We start from the raw sequence: 9,060 nt of genomic DNA on the forward strand, positions 1-9,060 counted from the left end.
ATTAGCTAATCTCAAGACTTCACTCAAATGCCATCTCTCCTCATTCATTCACACACTCAATTACTCATTCAAGTAAATATTTATTGAATGTCTACTACCCTTAATGCCAGAGATGCAACTGTAGGACAAAAAAAGGAAACAACAAAGAAAGACAAGCAGACATTGTTCCTGTCCTCATCAAATATATAATGAAAAACACAACATATAAACAGTGAAATAACTGTGTAACAGAGTATCTAAACAGAGGTATGACCAAGTACCATGGCAGCCTGAAGAATGAAACAAGGGGCATGTTTCACCCTGGAGTTGTTAGGAAGTTAAAAGCATGGAGAGCAAAATAAAGAGCAAACTTTCACTTTTAAAAACATTATATATATTAAAATAAGAAGAAAGAAGCATTTGATAAAGATATTTTTAAGAAAAAAACTGACTTTTCATGAAAAGTGGTTCCCCCCCACTCACTCTCCTGCAAGACAGAAGATATGCAGATAGTAAGTAACTCAACCCCTCTCCAGCTGAAGATAACTGACACAGATAGTTCTAGAACTCTGAGTTTCAAATTAAATGATAAAATAGTAGTTCAAACACTGGCTGAAGGAAAAAATTGAATGAAAACTTTGAATGAGTCAAGAATGGTGAATTGTAAATGGTGAGGTGCAGCCACTGAAACTTTGCAGACAGCATGCTAGTTGACCTGGGAACTGGGATTACAGTGGTGTCCATGTCAGGAACTGGCTTCCCTTGTGCCTCATACCCTTCTGAGGACTAGGGGAGTGACTGTTCCCACCACCAATACCCACCAAGAGTCTGGCTGTGTTTCCCTAGCCCCACCCCAGCTCTGCTTGAGGCCTGGTTTGTACCATGTAGCAGGACCATGCACACAACTCCATATTCAGAGACCCATTATCTACCTCTGAGTGCCAGTGGAGTGTGCCATGCTGGGTCTGCAGCCAAATCCAGGATTGGTGGGGGCACCATCTCTGCCTGGTGCCCTGGCATCTTACTGGGCACCCTGTGGGAATCATGCCCTGCACACACCAAGCCTGTATTTTCTGTGAATTGTTCTGTCTTTTGGCATGTCAGGGTTGGCAGTAGCTGGTGGATGCCCCTACAGGTTAGTGTCAGGTGCACATTACCCGTATGTGGAGAAGTGCATGCCTAGGCCAGGCTAGTGTGTCCTCTGAACTTCACAACCACAACTTAACCATCTAGTCTGTTACCTGTTTCCATGAGGCTGCAGGTGCATGCCACCCCACATGCTCTCTACCTCCTAACGCCAGTAGAGTTTGCCATCTGTGACCAGAGCTTGCCGACCCCCTACCCCAAGGCCCCTCCTTTTCTCTTTCTCAGTGCTGTCCACATTTTGGGTTTTATTTCTTCTGCTTTCTCTTCTCTTTAGCTTCCCCCCTTCACCTTGCTTGTCCTTTTTTTCTTCTTTGCCTTTTTAGTCTGTTTCTCTTTCCTTTTCTACCTCTTTCTCTCAGTAGTGGTTTTTCTTCACTGTCCAGTTTTGCTTTTGTTTTGGGGTGTTTTGTTTCCTTTGTTCCATCTGGCAACACAAATCAACAGTATGCACACAGGTCACCTTCACACACTCTTCCTGCAGTTTCATCCACTGTTGCTATTAGTTGCCTTCAGTCAAGTACGACTCACAGCAACCCTATGAACAACAGATCCGCACCCAGTCCTATCCTGGGCCATCCTCAGCATTTCTGACATACTTGAGCCCACTGCTGCAGTCACTGTGTCAATCCATCTCACTGAGAGTTTCTTCTTTTTTCACCGACCCTCTACCTTTCCAGGCATGATGTCTTCTTGAAGAAACAGCCTCTCCTAACCACATGATCAAAGTATGTGACACAAAGCTTTGTCACCTTCGACTCCAAGCACCACTCTGGCTACCTTTTCTCAAAGACACTGGTTCTTTTGCAATTCATGGGATGTTCAGTACTCTTCTCCAACACCACGGCTCAAAGGCACCCTCCAGTGGGGCTTTGAGGCTGTAAATGGCACGGGATGAGATCACCTGTCTTTCTCACTCAGGGCCACTAGTAAATCTGAGTAGTAGGCATGGCCTTTGGGTTAGCAGTTCAAGTCCCCACTGACTATGCCACCAGAGCTCCACATAAATAATTTAAAAAACAAACAAACAAACAAATCCCCAACAAGCCACTGCTATCAAGTTGATTCCAACTAAATACAACCTTCTATCCAACTGCTAATGCTATAGATCCTAAGGGGACGAGACTGTTCATCTTTTTCCTACTGTATCACGGAAAATTCAAATTGCCAGAGACATGCAACCTTTAGGTCAGCACCTCAGTACACAAAGGATTAAGACACCAGACCTCCTATTAAAACGGGTGAAGGTAAAGACAATATACAATAATGGAATATCTCCACAATATTACTATGGAAAAGGAAGCTACAGAGGTATAGAAGGATTAATGGAAATCATAATTAAAGATAAGAAGTGGGGAAAGTATGATTACACTGTGGGTACTGTAATTAGCATTATTTAAAATGTGTACAAATGGTTGGCTAATAATTTGTTTTGTAAACTTTCACTCAAATCACAAGAAAAAAATTATAAAAATAGGTAAGACTGAGTAACCCTCTATGGAAAAGGGTCCTTAATCTCAAAACACCTTTCTCTTCCTTTAGTAACACAAACATTAGCATCTTTCCTCCAGTGTCTCCAGTGCCTCAAAGTATTCCTGATGCATCCAAAATGTATCAATAGGAGAACAACAGACAACACAAACTGGTAAACAGTAAGAGCAAGATTATGGTTTATTAATTTACTTTCATTCCAGGGCCAGGTTTAATAAGCACTTGTTAAACTAATAGTCTTCAGCAGTTGACATATTTCCATGAAGAAAGATAAACCTGAGAAACAGTCATTAAGCAAGTGAATTAGAGGGGTCTGTTAAAATTGAAAGGTGCTCCAGTAACCCAGTGCATGTTAACCAACAGGTCAGTAGTTCAAATCAACCAACCACTCAGAGGGTGAAAAATGAGCAGTCTCTTCCCCTAATGACTTACAGCCTCAGGAACCCACTGGAGGGGCCATGAGTCAGGGATGATGAGAACAGTGGGTCTGGGGCGTTTTATGGATTTGGTTAAAATTAAAGAACTTCTCCTTGACTGATCTTTAGACCACCTTACGATTCGGCTAAGAGGAACAACCACATTTACTTCAACTAGGACCTCTGATACCAATGTTGTTGTATGTGCTGTTGAGTCGCTTGCAACTCACAGCAACTCTAATGCCAATAGATTTAAAATAATAAAACATGAAAATGAAATTTGTATTTGACAAAGAAGAATTTTTTTTTTAAAAAATGGTGAGTTTCTGCATTCTAAACTGCTACTTTGCTAACTGATTTGGGGCTGACAGGATTACCCTGAGTCAAAACTGACTCCAGGGTACCTAACAACAAAACATTCCTACTTGAGCTCCAGAAACCACCTCAAAGCTCACGATCTATATGGAATAGGGGACCTCTAGTGGTAAAGGAGTGAATTCAGTATGAATTCATGAAAAGAAATGAATTTTAAACTCTCAACTCTCATTTTCTGTGGAGTGGGAAACGATCACACTGACCCTCCACTGAGTTTAAAAGGATGTAAATTGCACAGGAGATTATTCACCTTTCTTCCTGAGAGCCACTGGTGGACTGGAGCCACCAGAGGTGTGGCCCTTGCTTGGGTTAGCAGCACTAATCCCTACTGACTACACCACCTCAAAATCCAAACCAATGCCCTCAAGTTAGAACCAACTCATAGCTGATCCCTTAGTGGGTTTTCAGAGGCTGTAAAGTGCATGGGAGGCGAATGAGCATCTTTCTTTCCTGGAGCAGCTGGTGGATCTGAACAACTCATCTTTGGGTTGGCAGCACAACTCCCCCTACCACTCCCTAATCACTTAAGAGAGGAAAGAAATAATACTTAAAATTCTGAAATAATATTTCTCATGACTTTGTAATCATATTTGGGGAAAATAAAGAAAATCCTATGATGTGAAACCTTCTAATATAAGTTATATGTAGTTTCCCCCCATTTTTCATCCTTCTATCTGATTTAGACATAAGGACAGTGAAACTTCATCTCACATAGTTTGGGCATGTTGTCAGAAAGGGTCAGTCCTTGGAAAAAGACATCATGCTAGAAAAGGTGGAAAGTCAGAGAAAGAGGAAGACCCTCAAGAAGATGAATTGACACAGTAACTGTCATTAACAATGGGCTCAAGCATATCAGAGATGGTGAAAATGATGTAGAAGAGGGCAAGGTTCAGATCTGGTGTGGAGAAGGTCGTCATGAGTTCCAGTCAATCGACAGCACACAACCAGAACTTAGGTAAAGTCTGAGGCACTGCCATAGCAATCAAAACAGTTCGGTACTGGTAGGGTGACGAGTACAGTGAACAATAAAATTGAATTGAGACCCAAAAGCAAATCTTTGCACCTATAGAAAGATGATCTTTCACAAAGAGTTAAAAATCCATCAAATGGGGAACAGACAGCATCTTTGAGAAATGGTGCTGGCAAACCTCGATACCTGTTTGCAGAAAATTGAAACAGGATCCTCATACCACATACAGTAGTAACTAACTCAAGACAGATCTTGAGTTAGGATTTACATATTGTTGCTGTTGTTATGTGCCGTCGAGTCGTTTGCAACTCATAGCGACCCTATGTACAACAGCCCTAAACCCTGCTCTATCCTGTGCCAATCACACTGCCTCTGACACACCCATCCCGATTACCCCAGTCACTGAATCAATCCACTTCATAGAGGGTCTTCCCCTCCTGCACTGTCCCTCCACCCTACCAAGCATGATGTCCCTCTCCAAGGACATGTCTCTCCTTACAACATGTCCAAAGAATGTCAAACGAAGCCCCAGAATCCTTGCCTCCAAGGAGTAGCCTGGTTTAACCCTCTCCAGGATGAATCTGTTTGTTTTCTTGGCAGTTCAGGGTACATTTAATACTCTTCTCCAGCACCACAGATGAAAGGCATCAATTCTCCTTCTATCCTCCCTAGTATTGTCCAACTCTCTGACCGCAAAGACCATGGCCTGTATCAGGCACACCTTAGTCTCCAGAGAGACACCATTGCTCTTGAGTACTTTAGAGAGGTCCCTAATAGCAATACGCTTTTTGATTTCCTGGCTGCTGGTGCCAAGGGTGTTGACCATGGAACCGAGCAAACTGAAGCTGTGAACAATCTCAATCTCTTCGCCATCCATCCTGATGCTACCAATTGGTCCAGTGGTGAGAATCTTTGTCTTCTTGACATTGAGCCTCAGTCCATACTGAAGGCTGCAGTCCTTGACCCTCTGCAGCAAGTGCATGAGGTACTCCTCAGTTCCAGCAAGCAGGGTTGTGTCATCTGCATAACGCGGATTGTTAAAAGATCTTCCACCAATCCTGATGCCACACTTCTCCTCATAGATCCCAGCCTCTCGGATAATCTGCTCTGCATACAAGTTGAAAAGGTATGGAGATAGGACACATCCCTAGTGTACACCCTTCCCAAATTTGAACCATGTGGTGTTACCCTGCTCTGTTCTGACTGCCTCTTGTTCCAAGTATAGGTTTCGCATTAGCACGATTAAATATTCTGGGATTCCCATTCTCCTCAGAGTCAGCCACATGTACAGGTACAGGATTTACATATAGGATTACCTATATGCAAAACTTAAAACCATAAACGTTATCAAAGAGAAAAGTTTTTGACACTTCCTTAGAAAGCTGGAAACTATTTGATCAAAAAATCTAACTACTAGAATAAACCCAAAAGAAGAGCTGTAACACAAACTAATGTACACCCTCATCTTCACAGCAGCATTATTTACAATAGTACAGAGATGGAAACAACCCAAGTGCCTATAAATGGAGGAATGGATAAAGAAAATATGCTATATTCACACAATGGAGTACATTGTTATTGGCTGGGGCCGTGCAGTTGACTACAATTCTCAGCAACCCTATGAACAACAGATCAAAATTCTGCTCTTTCCTGTACCATTCCCATAATTTAGAGTTTAAAGTCCTCCTCACTTTCAGCCAAGCCAAGTTGTGTCATCAGCATGACACCGGTTATTGATGAATCTTCCTCCAATTCTGGGGTCACATTCTTCTTTGTAGAATCCAGCCCTTCATTATTTGCTCAGTTATACAGACTGAATAGGTATGGGGAAAGGATACATCCATGACTCTCATCCTTCCTGATTTTCCTGCTTCATTTAGACAACAGTTTCTTGATATAGGTATAGATTTCACATGAGCACAATTAAGTGTCCTGAGATTCCCATTCTTCTCAGTGTTAGCCATAGTTTGTTATGATCCACACAGCCAAATGCCTTTGCATAATCAATAAAACACAAATAAACACTCTTCTGATATTCTCTGCTTTCACCCAGAATCCATGTGACATCCACAATGATGTCCCTGGTAGCATAGCCTCTTCTAAACTCTGCTTGAACTTCCGACAGTTCTCTGTAAACATGCTGCTCTATCCAACAGGCAACATCAAGATTAAGTCTGAAGTTGTCAATGATTTAACGTTGCTTCAATCAACAATCAATTGCATTAGCATCAACAGTCAGAAGCTAAAGAGATGCACTGCAGTGGGCAAATCCAAAATACTGAAGAGCAATGTTATCAGTTTGAAGACTGCAGTGTACCTGCTTCAGGCCATGGTCTTTTCAGTCACTTGCTATGCATCTGAGAGCCGGACAATGAATAAGGATGACAGGAGAATTGTCTATCCTGCACCATCATCATGATCTCTGCTATCCTCAAGCCCACTGTTGTAGTCACTTTATCAATCCAACTTGTTGAGATCTTCTTTTCTTTTCCTTATTTCTACCTTCTCAGCATAATGTCCTTTTCCAAGAACTGGCCTCTTTTGATAACGTGCCCAAAGTATGTGAAATAAAGCTTCACCATCCTTGGCTCTAAGGAACTATGACTGTACTCCCTCCAAGACAGATTTGTTTCTCTTTTGGCAGTCCACTGGGTATTCAATACACTGCAAATCAAAACCACAATGAAATACTAACCACTTCACTCCCATCAAGATGACTGGGGAAAAAAACAAAATAACAAGAGTTGGCGGGAAAATTGGATTAATATTCCTAATTATTGTTTTTAGATGCCATTGGGTCCTTCACGATTCATAGCAAGTCTATAGGCAACAGATCTGAACTGTGCCCTATCCTATTGTTATAGTGACTGTCTTAGTCCATGTATTTGAGGATCTTCTTTCTCTGATCTTCCATCTTTCCCAGCATGATGTCTTTTCCTAAGAACTTGTCTCTCCTGACAACATGCCCAAAGTATGTGAGATGGAGTTTTAGCATCCTTGCCTCTTCCATCAAGACAGACTGGTTTGTTCTTCTAGCAGTCTGTGGGATATTCTTTACTTTTTGCTAGCACCACAGTTCAAAGGCTTCTTCGATTTTTCTTCTGTCATCTTTATTCACTAACCAATTTTCAGATGCACAGGAAGTCACTTAAAAAATCATGTTTGGATCAGGCACACCTTAGTCTTTAACTGACGTCTTTGCTTTTTAGAACCTTGGAGAGGTTCTTAATGATAGATTTTCCCAATGCAACAAATCTTCTGATTTCTTGACTACTGGTATCCTAGGTATTGATTGTAGATGCAATTAAAATTTAGAAATTACTGAGATCTTGAATATTTTGTCTAGCACAATGTTGCCTATTGATCCAACAGTGTGGATTTTTGACTTCTTGATGTTAAGGTACAGTCCTATTTAAGACTGTAGTCTTTGATCTTCAGCAGCAAGTCCTTCAAATCCTCTTCACTCTCTGCAGGTTGCTGATGAGTCTTCCTCCAGCTTCTCAAATAATATGCTCACCATATAGATTTAATAGGTATGGAGATAGGATACAATCTTGATGCACAGTTCTCCTGATTTTAAACTACACAGTGTACCCTTGTTCTGTTTGAACAAGTGCTTCTTGGTCTAAGGATAGGTTTTTCATGAACACAATTAAGTGTTCTGGGATTCTCATTATTCTTAATGCTACCCATAATTTGTTGTGATCTACGGTTAAAACTCAAGTAAACTTCTTTCTAGTTTCCTCTGCTTTTCAGTCAAGATCAATATGATATCAGCAATATCTCTCATGCCATGGCCTCTTCTAAATCTTTTAGTTTCTAGAAGTAACTTGGGGATGCACTGTTCCAGTCATTTTTTTAATAATCTTCAGTAAGAATTTACTTGCAAGTATTATTAGTGATATTGTTCAATAATTTCCACATTCTGTTGGGTCATTTTTTTTTTTTTTACCAAGTAGGGGGCAAGGAAAGGAAGTAGGTTCACAATGGCTAAAAAAAAAAGAAAAAATCACAGAAATTAAGGGTACAGTTATTGTAATTTTCGTCACTACGTTGCAGATCTGTCAAAGTTGAACTGGCAAAAGTCACATGATATAAATATATTTACAAAAGGGTAGTTACCATGGCTGCTTATATTTACCTTACAGGATTTGATTCTTTTGGTTTGGAGACCTAGGATCATGGTTTCATGGGATATCTCAGTTAATTGACTGTAACATTTTAGTATTTTTGTTCTGCTTTCTGGATCTTGAATAGTACCTAAAGAGTCAAAAGCTTGCAAATAGCATATTGGTCTTTATTAACCTGGAGCAACAGAGAAAGGAGATTGAGGAACTAGAGAATAATATGAATAACATGAAATGCATGGCCATTACCTGTACAAACAATTGTCACTTCTTCAATGAGACTAGAACTGGATGATGCAAGCTACCATTACTGAATATGTTTCCCAAAGATTCTAAAGAAGAATCCTGATTAAAAGGGTGGAACAATATAATTGAGTCTCAAGGGCAGCAAGCTTCCAGAAATCATGGAAGGGGGCTGAATCACCAAAACTAATGCCTTGATACAATCTTTTTTTTTTTTTTAAATTTAGGTTGTTTATTTTTCATTTCAATGAACATCTACAGAGATTTTGGGATTCCATTCATTCTTTGTTGCACCCTTCTCCCCGCACAAACCCCT

This window comes from Elephantulus edwardii, unplaced genomic scaffold (genome assembly GCF_000299155.1).
Source record: "Elephantulus edwardii isolate Elephantulus edwardi_28Jun2011 unplaced genomic scaffold, EleEdw1.0 scaffold00247, whole genome shotgun sequence".
Taxonomy (NCBI): domain Eukaryota; kingdom Metazoa; phylum Chordata; class Mammalia; order Macroscelidea; family Macroscelididae; genus Elephantulus; species Elephantulus edwardii.